A 12,698-nucleotide genomic window follows, 5' to 3' on the forward strand; every position below is an offset into this window, starting at 1 on the left:
AGGCAATTTAGCATGATCAATCAACCTAACTTGCACATCTTTGGGCTCTGAGAGGAAACCAGGGCACCTGGAGGAAACACACTTGGACGCAGGGAGGGAATGTGCAAACTCCACACAGACAGTGACCCGAGGCTGGAATTGAACCCGGGTCCCTGAAACTGTGAGACAGCAATGCTAACCACTGTGCCACCCTGTGATTTCCTAGATAAAGTACTGGAATTTATCCAATACCACATACAACTTTAGTCACTGTCTTGAAGAGATGAGACAACCGGTGTGATTTCTGTGTGAGTTTGCTTAAACACCGTCATATACATCCCATTTTGTGTTTCGTGCTTGTTAAATGGGCAGGTTAACTTGGGGCAGGTTTGCAATGTAATAGGCAGGATATGCACAGCTTAGTTTACTACTGTATTCAAACATTACAGCTATGACGATTGCAGTTCTATCAATGATATATAGTGAAGCTTGCACCAATATTACAGTCATACACATTTACAAATATATATTTTATATATACTTAATATTTTGTTATTCTGAAATTGAAATGGAAATTTGGCATAATGGGACTTCTGTCCATCATAAAGATGCACCCCCGACCCTGATTGTATTTCCAAGCTAAAGGTCATTTTATTCATGACGCTGTTGTCCTGGCCCCCAAATCTGGAAGCGGTCCAGAGATTGACCACAGCCAGAGTCTGGCGGCCCAACCTTATTCACTAAGTGTCGCTTGGCCAGCCAGCTGTCAGTTGGAGACCTTTTTTTAAAGTTAATATATTTTTTAAATTAAATCAAACTATGAAGCAATTCAGCTCCAGTCAGTTGCACAGACTTTCCCGAAATTAAGGCCGGAATTTTCCGGCCGTTCTCGCAACGCCGCTGCTTCAAGCGAGGACGGAGAATTTGGCACTCAGCCAAATCCCTGTTGACTACAGTGGGAGTGCAGTGGGACCGCCGGCATGAAAGACCGGAAAATTCCGGCCTAAGTCTTAAAAACCCCTCCCGCCGCGCCCCCACCACAAGATCAGCACTGAACTGAAACAAACATCTCAAAAGTTTTTCCTACTGTAAATCATAGAGAAAACATCAGATGACATTCTTCAGTCATTGTAATAGCCTATGTCAGTGAGCGTATTGTGCATTAACCTGCGTTTCATGAATAAAGAGAAGCAATGTAAAAGTGGTACTTATGTGTAAAAACACTATACCAATTTATTTCCCAGTCAACAGAGTGAAGGGCAACATCTCAGCCATGATGCTATTTGATTCAATTCTAGGCACTGTTGCACCACCCAGTGGAGGTTTTGTAACACAAACAGAGTCTTGTTACTGGAATATTTGCCAGCCCGAAGGCCATTATTTACATGCAAAAGTTCACAATAAGCATTGGAAAGTTGAAATCAGTTAACTCACCTCACATCCATTTCCAAGCTCAACTGTACACCTTACCACCTAATTTTGATAACATGGGAATACACCACACTCTCCTGGTGTTAACTGCAAGGGCACCATGTCAGACATGGCTACCTAACCCCAAACAGCGGATGACCAAACTGACCTCATTAATGGCCTATTAAGGTTTATTGTTGGAGGCCGGCTGGAATTTCCCTGCCTGGAGTCAGCCTCCCAGTTGCAGACCGGGGGATGGGGGCAGCGCTCCAGGATGGCCTAGATGCCTTCCCTGCCTGCCTGCTGCAGCCATGGAAGGGTGGGGAGATCCCACTCCACAATGGTGAGCCAGCTGCTGAGGGCTTTCTTCCATTGTAATTTTAAAAGGTTGGAGCAAAGGCATCTCCAATTAACCTCCAGCTTTGAGATCCCTGATGGGATCCAGTTGGATGGCAAGCCAAGGAAAAGCACAGCCAAGTGATTGTTCCCCACACCGTGCAGTCTTCTGATCCCAATCTGTTACTGACTGCAAGGTCCTGAAACCTGCAGGAAAGATCCTGCCCACTGTGTCAGTAAATTTCCCTCTAAGTGGTACATATGCAAAATATGCAGTGTTACCAATATAAAAGGGTAATGTTTTAAAAATATAATCCCTTCATTGTCAGAATAACTCCAAAGCAGACAATACAATGTCTTCGTAGAATCATCAAATTCCTACAGTGCAGAAGAAGGCCATTCGGCCCATTGAGACCACACCGACAACAATCCCACCCAGGCCCTATCCCCGTAACCCCACACATTTACCCTGCTAATCCCCCTAACACTAAGGGGCATGGCCAATCGACTTAACCCGCACATCTTTGGAGTGTGGGAGGAAACTGAATCACTCGGAGGAAACCCATGCAGACACGGAAAACCCTAGGATAGCTAAAGCGACATTCCAGTTAATTTTCTTCAACACAGATTATTGTAAATTACCATTTGACTTCCTTCCATTGAAGAAAATGGTTTTGATGTAGTCCCATTTTCAAAAATAAAGCTTTAAAATTTAGTGTGTATATCAGCGGAAAGAGCACCATATGGTAATAGGATGCATCTTTGTGTCGTCAGCTTCCCTTGCGATGCCCATGCTAAAAGGTTACTGAGTGGAGGCTGGATGTTGCCCCACTGCGATTTTCCCTGGCTTTGTACTTGCTTGAGCCAAATTCAGGGTAAGCAATAATTTTCACGGGGGGTGCAGTGGGGCACATAAGGATTTCAGTATGTCGTCCTGGGCTGCATATTTGTTTTGCAATAAAATTACCTCACTACGGAGGTAATGACTACGGAGTCTCTGTGGGTGGAGGTTAGGAACAGGAAGGGGTCGGTAACTTTGCTGGGTGTTTTCTATAGGCCGCCCAATAGTAACAGAGATGTTGAGGAGCAGATGGGGAAACAGATCCTGGAGAGATGTAGGAATAACAGAGTTGTCGTGATGGGAGATTTTAATTTCCCAAACATAGATTGGAATATCCCTAGGGCTAGGGGTTTGGATGGAGAGGAGTTTGTTAGGTGTGTCCAGGAGAGTTTCCTGACACAGTATGTGGATAAGCCTACTAGAGGAGAGGCTGTACTTGATCTGGTGCTGGCTAATGAACCTGGACAGGTGGAGGATCTCTCGGTGTGTGAGCATCTTGGGGATAGCAATCATAATTCTATCTCCTTCACGATAGCATTGGAAAGAGATAGGATCAGGCAGGCTAGGAAAGTGTTTCTCTGGAGTAAAGGGAAATACAGTGTCATCAGGGAGGAAATTAGACGGGTAAATTGGAAGGAGGCATTCTTGGGGAAAAGTACCGAAGGAAAGTGGAGGATTTTCAAGGAATGTTTGTCTGGAGCTCTGCATGACAACGTTCCGATGAGACAGGGGGGTGTTGGTAGGGTACGGGAACCGTGGTGCACGAAGGTTGTGATGAACCTGGTGAATAAGAAAAGAGAGGCGTACAGAAGGTTCAGAGAGCTAGGAGGTGTTAAGGATTTAGAGGAGTATACGGGATGTAGGAAGGAGCTTAAGAAGGAAATTAGGAGAGCGAGAAGGGGTCATGAGAAGACCTTGGCGGGTAAGATTAAGGAGAATCCCAAGGCTTTCTACAAATATGTCAAGAGTAAAAGGATGAGATGTGAAGGCATAGGACCCTTAAAAGGTGAAGAGGGAAAAGTTTGTGCGGAACCGTTAGAAATGGCGGAGGTGCTTAATGAATACTTTACCTCGGTATTCACGGTGGAAAGGGATCTGGGTGGTTGTACTGCTGGTTTGCGGTGGACAGAAAGGATCGAGCATGTGGACATAAAGAAAGAGGATGTGTTGGAACTATTGAATGGCATCAAGGTTGGTAAGTCGCCGGGACCGGATGGGATGTACCCCAGGTTACTGTGGGAGGCGAGGGAGGAGATTGCGGAGCCTTTGGTGATGATCTTTGCATCGTCGATGGAGACGGGAGAGGTTCCGGAGGATTGGAGGATTGCAGATGTGGTCCCTATATTCAAGAAAGGGAACAGGGACAGCCCGGGAAATTACCGACCGGTGAGTCTAACCTCAGTGGTTGGTAAGTTGATGGAGAGGATCCTGAGAGACAGGATTTATGATCATCTAGAGAAGTTTAGTATGATCAAAAGTAGTCAGCACGGCTTTGTCAAGGGCAGGTCGTGCCTTACGAGCCTGGTTGAGTTCTTTGAAAATGTGACCAAACACATTGACGAAGGAAGAGCGGTGGATGTGGTCTATATGGACTTCAGCAAGGCGTTCGATAAGGTCCCCCATGCAAGACTTCTTGAGAAAGTGAGAGGGCATGGGATCCAAGGGGCTGTTGCCTTGTGGATCCAGAACTGGCTTGCCTGCAGAAGGCAGAGAGTGGCTGTGGAGGGGTCTTTCTCTGCATGGAGGTCAGTGACCAGTGGAGTGCCCCAGGGATCTGTTCTGGGACCCTTGCTGTTTGTCATTTTCATAAATGACCTGGATGAGGAAGTGGAGGGATGGGTTGGTAAGTTTGCTGACGACACCAAGGTAGGTGGTGTTGTGGATAGTTTGGAGGGATGTCAGAAGTTGCAGCGAGACATAGATAGAATGCAAGACTGGGCGGAGAAGTGGTAGATGGACTTCAACCCGGATAAGTGTGTAGTGATCCATTTTGGCAGATCCAATGGGATGAAGCAGCAGTATAATATGAAGGGTACCATTCTTAGCAGTGTAGAGGATCAGAAGGACCTTGGGGTCCGGGTCCATAGGACTCTTAAATCGGCCTCGCAGGTGGAGGATGCAGTCAAGAAGGCGTACGGCGTACTAGCCTTCATTAATCGAGGGATTGAGTTTAGGAGTCGGGAGATAATGCTGCAGCTTTATAGGACCCTGGTTAGACCCCACTTGGAGTACTGCGCGCAGTTCTGGTCACCTCATTACAGGAAAGATGTTGAAGCCATTGAAAGGGTGCAGAGGAGATTTACAAGGATGTTGCCTGGATTGGGGGGCATGCCTTATGAGGATAGGTTGAGGGAGCTTGGTCTCTTCTCCCTGGAGAGACGAAGGATGAGAGGTGACCTGATAGAGGTTTACAAGATGTTGAGAGGTCTGGATAGGGTAGACTCTCAGAGGCTATTTCCAAGGGCTGAAATGGTTGCTACGAGAGGACACAGGTTTAAGGTGCTGGGGGGTAGGTACAGAGGAGATGTCAGGGGTAAGTTTTTCACTCAGAGGGTGGTGGGTGAGTGGAATCGGCTGACGTCGGTGGTGGTGGAGGCAAACTCGTTGGGGTCTTTTAAGAGACGTCTGGATGAGTACATGGGATTTAATGGGATTGAGGGCTATAGATAGGCCTAGAGGTAGGGATATGATCAGCGCAACTTGTGGGCCGAAGGGCCTGTTTGTGCTGTGGCTTTCTATGTTCTATGTTCTCACCATCTAAATAAGTACTTACTTACTCAGGGTGGGATTTTCCACGTCTCCCGCTGCGAGTTCTTCCAGTCCCGTCGCTGTCAACAGGGTTTCCTTTTTTTTGTACAACCCTGCGGAAGATCCCGCCAGTACGAACAGCTGGAAAATTCCAGCCACAATGTGAAGAGGAAAGTCTTTCCTGGGCATTAACAAGGAAAGTGAAGTCAGGTGTCGCTTCTGTTGGTGCAAAGTGCAGCACTGCTGCAAGGTGGTCATCACTGATGGTGGATCTGTTCTTTGAATGTATTGAATTTCACGACAGAAAACGTTTGTTCACAGACATCAGTTGACCCAACAGTACGAGCATCTTTTGGACATCTTCGGAAAGTGCTGTTCACTGAGAGATGTGCAAAACCTTGGAGGTGGCACTGATTTGAATCGCTCAGCAAGCAATAAGTCAGACTTCAAGTCAATGAGCTCATGTTGGAGGTCACTTGTGAAAGGGGAGGAGATCAAAGCTATTCCAGCTTCTATCATCCTAAAATCCTTCAAATGGCAGGAAAACTCAGCATGCAAAAGCAAGCAGTAGTGGCATGTATCTTTTCAGGTGCGGATCGGATATTGCAATCTGTTGCAAAGTGCGGAAGTGTGTGAATGAACTTCTTGCCTTCAATTTGGTTGGAGGAAAAGAGTAACTTTGTCATGTGGGCCTTTAGAAACCTACAGTGCAGAAGGAGGCCATTCGCCCCATCGAGTCTGTACCGACAACAATCCCACCCAGGCCCTATCCCCGTTTGGTTACCCTGCTAATCCCTCTAACCTATTACATCCCAGGACAGTAAGCGTTAATTTAGCACGTTCAATCAGCCTAACCCGCACATTTTTGGACTGTGGGAGGAAACTGAAGCACCCGGAAGAAACCTACACAAACATGGGGAGAATGTGCAAACTCCACACAGACAGTGACCCAAGCCGGGAATCGAACCCAGGTCCCTGGAGCTGTGAGGCAGCAGTGCTAACCACTGTGCCACCTCATACCGTTTTGACAAAGGAGTACATGTCATGAGCAAAAAGCCCCCTTCCTTGTAGTTTAAAATTCAGTTAATTCATGTTATTTGTGAAATCAATGGCAAACACAAAATCAGCCAACCAGTTCACGTCATTCAATTGAAGAAAATCCATGTCTTTTCCTTTCATTTGCAAAAACAAATCAACGTCTCGTCACAGTTTGCCTTGAAAGTGAGACATTTTCAAACTGTGCTTTCTTATCTGGACACAATATTGCAGCAGGCCAACCAACTGTTCCTCGATGAACTCTACCTCAGAGAATAGCTCGCTGTTTTTGATGATATTATGTGCAATCATGCAGCTCGCTCAAGTAATTCCATCTTGTGGTGTATATAGGCTAGTAAAAAATGTTGTGCTTTTTGCATTTAAGCAACCATCTCGCGCGATTGTCTAGCTTTCTCTGTGTCAGACATGTTCTTATATTTGGCTGCATACTTGCTCTCGAAGTGTCGATTCAAGTTGTATTCTTTGAATGCAGCGACACTTTCTTTGCTTTCCCAGCTGCATCTGTAAAGAAGTATTTTGAATTTGCCTCTTTGTTAAACACTCGGCATTCAGAGACTGCTTTTCTCTTCTTCAATAAACTCATGTCTGTATTGCATCTCTCCACTGAAGCACGAGGGCAGCATGATGGCACGGTGATTAGCACTGCTGCCTCACAGCGCCAAGGACCCGGGTTTGATTCCCGACTTGGGTCACTATCTGTGCGGACTCTGCACATTCTCCTCATGTCTGCATGGGTTTCCTCTGGTTGCTGTTGTTTCTTCCTACAGTTTGAAAGACATGCTGGTTAAGAGTATTGGCCACGCTAAATTCTCCCTCAGTGTACCCCAACTGATGCTGGAGTGTGGCGACTAGAGGATTTCCACAGTAACTTCATTGAAGTGTTAATGTAGGCCTACTCGTGACACTAATAAATAAACCTTAAATGCAAATTCTTGCAAGACTGATCTAATATTCATGAGGCTCCCTTGCTAAAGCATTGGCTGCCCTGATTAACAACATGATTATAGCAATCAATCATAGGCCTGTAGCCTGCACGCAGACATGGCATTGTTTTCCTGCTATGCAACATTCGCCATTGATGCAAATTTTGATTAGAACGCCACAATCTGGTTTCTGTTGTAGTCTGGTCCGGGAATCATTGTCGGCTGGACAGAAGTAATATATGGACTGGATCCAGCACACAGGCTGTATTTTGCCCACCCTTGGCCTAGTTCAAGAATACCACTCAAAGGTAAGGAATTCTGCCTCTTGACCAGAAAATTATTCCCAACTGAGGGAGAAAATTCAGTCATGCACTCAAATTCAAATAGATCTACTATCAATGTAAAGTCTTCAGGTTTGTGTTTGGAAACTATACCAAAGAAATAAAATTGATCAGTATATTTTTAAAATTCAAATACTTTATTCCATTGAAATATATTCCATTCAGTTCTAGAACTATCTTTAAAGTAGGACTCACTTATTAAGTGAATAGGTTAAAATAGGAACCATTAAAAAGAACTATTCACAGAATAGAACATAGAAAAAATACAGCACAAACAGGCCCTTCGGCCCACAAGTTGCGCCGGTCATGTCCCTACCTACCTAGGCTTATATATATAGGCTTACCTATAACCCTCAATCCTATTAAGTTCCATGTACTCATCCAGAGGTCTCTTAAAAGACCCTATCGAGTTTGCCTCCACCACCACTGACGGCAGCCGATTCCACTCACCCACCACCCTCTGAGTGAAAAACTTACCCCTGACATCTCCTCTGTACCTACTCCCCAGCACCTTAAACCTGTGTCCTCTCGTAGCAGCCATTTCAGCCCTGGGAAAAAGCCTCCGAGAATCCACCTGATCTATACCTCTCAACATCTTGTACACTTCTATCAGGTCACCTCTCATCCTTCATCTCTTCAAGGAGAAAAGACCGAGCTCCCTCAACCTATCCTCATAAGGCATGCCAACCAATCCAGGCAACATCCTTGTAAATCTTCTCTGCACCCTTTCAATCATTTCCACATCCCTCCTGTAATGAGGCGACCAGAACTGAGCACAGTACTCCAAGTGGGGTCTGACGAGGGTCTTATAAAGCGACATCATTATCTCCCGACTCCTAAACTCAATCCCTCGATTGATGAAGGCCAGCACACCATACGTCTTCTTAACCACCTCCTAAATGTCTAAAGTTCATAGCTCTCTTTGAATTCAGTGGAAGCTCAAATCTACCATAAGACTGAGTGAAGTTAGTTCAATATTGAGTTTAATATCCATGGGGAAAAAACCCCACAAAGCATGCTCAAACAAAAGTAAGACATCCAGACACATGCAGCAAACCAGTTGCTGGTTTTGGTCTCAGAGTTTGGGGTCAGCCATTTAGGACTGAGATGAGGAGAAATTTCTTCACTTAGAGGATTGTGAATCTTTGGAATTCTCTACCTTGCAGAGCTGCAGATGGTTCAGTCATTGAATATATTCAAGACGGAGATAGATACATTTTTGGATACAAGGAGAATCGAAGGATATTGGGATAGCGCAGGATAGTGGAGTTGAGGTAGAAGATCATCCATGGTCTTCATGAATGGCACAGTCAAGCTTGTCATCCTAATATTCTTAAGCAGCAGTACTCTCACTTGTCTGCAGAGGGCATTGACTTAAAGGGGAGTCCAACCACTCCAAATATTACTACAGCTCCTATTTACTCACAGACGCAATGCCTTGCCAAATGTTGTAAATAATAAGCTACTGTGTAGGAAGAAATCCACTTGGGACTTTTAGAAAAGAGCACTAATGCCATTGCATGCTGGATTCTAGACTACATTCCAGGATCTAATCTTCATTCCAGGCACAATCTTCATTTAACTTTCCATAATGCAGCCGCAAACACTGAAATTTTAATTTCATTCAACCTTTTAAATATTCTAAGTGTTACCTCACTTTTTGCTCTTCTAATTGCCAGATGGCTGACTAGTTTCCTTCGACAGAGCTGCTGTAATTGCCTATTGTATGATTGATGTATTCATGAACCAGCAGAAAGTAATCTTATGAATGAGGTTTCCCGAAAGCAGTGGACTCCCACATTCTTCTTTTACAAGGTATCGGCACTGAAACTTTCCTTATCAATCGCAGTGAAATTGGGAACCATAGTGCCTGCATCAGCGCCACTCCAACAGCCCAGACTAATAAAAAACCCACTGGAGTGATTCCTGGGCATTCCTGGAGTAGCATGCACGCCATGCTCAGACTGTAAGGGTGCTCCTATGGGCATCCCCAGAAGCATGCACAGTGGGCAGATTGTGAAGTCCTGTGCAATCGCCCCAGACAAAGGAGTTTCGCCGCTCCATTGACTATTTCCATGCACTAAGTGATTAACTACCTTGGAATGGGTCAATTGAGTATTAACATTTGTACAAAAGGACTTAGACGGGGGGAGATGTGGTGATTGTCCCTTTAAGGATCCATTCGCTGAGTGAGGGTCAGAGGACCTGGGGAACCATTCGGGGGACAGGGTGAGGGATCATTCCGGTGAGCTTGAGCTTGCTTCAGAACATTCTCGAGAGCTGACTGCATCCATGAGGCTGCAAGCGTCCGTATAGCCTTTACCTGTAATAAACATATTGTTCTTTTGCCCTTAACTGGTGAAAGATAATTATTACATTAAGGTGCCTGTGATTCAATGAGGATTAAACGGTGCCACCTCCTTCAGCCTTTCCACACAAGGCAAGGGCAGTGCTGCCAATGGCCATCCAGGTTACGGCACGGTGGTGCAGTGGTTAGTGCTGCTGCCTCACAGTGCCAGATTCAAATCTGGCTTCGGGTGACTGTCTGTATTGAGTTTGCATGTTCTCCCCATGTCTGCGTGGGTTTTCTGCAGACGATCCGGTCTCCTCTCACAGTCCAAAGATTTGTGGGTTAGGTTGATTGGCCATGTTAAGTTGCCCCTTAGTGTCAGGGGGTTTAGCAGGGTAAATAGGTAGGATTATGGGGATAGGGCCTGGGAGGGATTGTTGTCAGTGCAGGCTTAATGGGCCGAATGGCCTCCTTCTGCACTGTAGAGATACTATGATTCTGTGAACACACAAAATGTTCATGCCAATGAATCCTTCCAGGCATTTTCAGTATCACAGTTTGTCTTACATTGCTGCAGCAGGGGGGGTCACAGAAGATCTGTATGGAAAGAGAGGTGACTTCATCTTCTCACAGATCAGCAAGAAGCAGGAGAGAGCAGGGATTTGTCATACTGGTGGGAGTCCTAATGGTGTGGGATGCAATCAACTGTATGCACATGCCTCTGTGGGCCCCACTTGCTGATGGGGAGATGTTCCATAAGCACAAGAACTACCACTCTCTCAATGTCCAGTTGGTGTGTGGCTGTGGCCAGAAGATTTTCTCAGTTAATGCCTAGCATCTGGGAAGCAGTCACACTTCCATCCTGTGGCAGTCCGCTGCATCTGTCATCCTTAAGCTACCACAGAATCAGAGTCTGGTTGCTGGGTGACCCACTATTCATCTGATCAATGACTCCCCTGTATCAGTGAAGTGCATGAGGACCGCATGTTTAGAATAAGAGCTATGCAGCAGTCAGGAACATTATGCGGCCCACTATCAGTATTCTAAAGCAATGGCTCCTATGCCTAGACTGCTCCGATGGGGGAAGCGGCGACCTCCAGTACACACCAGAGCAAGTCTCCAAATTCATGGTTATCTACTGCGCCCTTCGCCACCTCAACACTATGAGGGCACAGCCCTTGCCACCAGGGCCACTGTGGGGGAAAGAGAAAGAAAAGGAGTAGGAAGTGGAGAATGGAAGAAGCAAAAAGGACCCATTTACACCAGATGGAGTGAACCTTCTGTGAATGAATACTGAGACTCCGGTTATCTTAAGACATCAGCCCAACATCACAGTTACTCTGCAATTCCCCACCTTTCAATCCACCTGCTGCAGGGACCATCGCAGTGTCCTCTCAGCCAAGGTACTGAAATAAAAACCACCTCCAAAAAAACCATTCCATGACAACTTTATTCAACAACGATTCTAACGGTACAGAAATAAAATTGAACAATTCATCCTTGAGAGTTCCCAGATGCTTTTGCCTGTTCTAGTGCTCCTGTGACAGCAAAGACTGGTGGAAGCAGCCAGATTTCCCTGGGGGAGACTGCATGTAGCCTTTCTGGACTCCCTCAAGATGGGAATCTGCGGTGTTTAAAGTTTATTTATTAGTGCCACAAGTAGGCTTATGTTAACACTACAATGAAGTTACTGTGAAAATCCCCTAGTCTCCACACTCCAGCATCTGTTCGGGTACACTGAGGGGGAATTTAGCATGGCCAATGCACCTCACCAGGACTGTGGGAGGAAACTGGAGCACCCGGAGGAAACCTCCTGTCGCTGTGGGACAGCAGTGCTAACCACTGTGCCACCCTGGGCTGCTTGGCTGAAAGGAAACAGCAAGGATATGAGCAGAGTGTTTGCACGGAAAGCGGCTGACCCAGAAAAGGTACCCAGACATGAACTCAGATCCTGCACGGATCAGCTGGCAGGGGTATTCACATCTTCAACCTCTCTTTACAATAGTCTGAGGTCCCTATCTGCTTTAAGAAGACGACCATCATCCAGGTACCTAAGAAAAACCAAGCAGCGTGCCTTAATGACAGATGGATGACAGAGCCGGTGGCTGACATCCATCATTATGAAGTGGTTCGAAAGGCTAGTCATGGCACGAATCAATTCCAGCCTCCTGGACTACCTGGATCCACTACAGTTTACCTACCGCCGCAACAGGTCCACAGCAGACGCCATCTACACTCAACCCTGGAACACCTAGATAACAAGGACACCTATGTCAGATTTCTATTTATTGACTACAGCTCAGCCTTCAACATCATTATTCCTACGAAACTCATCTCCAAACTCCGTGGCCTGGGCCTCGGCTCCTTCTTCCCTGCTGCCATAGACTTTTGAATGGCCCTACCCTGCATTAAGTTGATCTTTCGCTACACCCTAGCTATGACTGCAACACTACATTCTACACTGTCTCGTTTCCTTCTCTATGAACGGTATGCTTTGTCTGTATAGCGCGCAAGAAACAATACTTTTCATTGTATACTAATACATGTGACAATAATAAATCAAATCACAAATACTGTCATCCTGAGAGAGGACAGCAGTCTTGTACACCACGTAGCTACAACCATTCTCCCTGAGGTAGTGTCTCATCGATCCGAGAAATGTGAGAATAGATTCTGGGTTGCTGTGAGCACTGAGGTCTCCAGTGCTGGTGGCAGCTGTGTAAGCCAGCATGACAGGAAGCTGGGTTTGCCGTTAGAATGGATAACATGGCCTC

The sequence above is a fragment of the Mustelus asterias genome, chromosome 16, assembly GCF_964213995.1.
Source record: "Mustelus asterias chromosome 16, sMusAst1.hap1.1, whole genome shotgun sequence".
Classification (NCBI taxonomy): domain Eukaryota; kingdom Metazoa; phylum Chordata; class Chondrichthyes; order Carcharhiniformes; family Triakidae; genus Mustelus; species Mustelus asterias.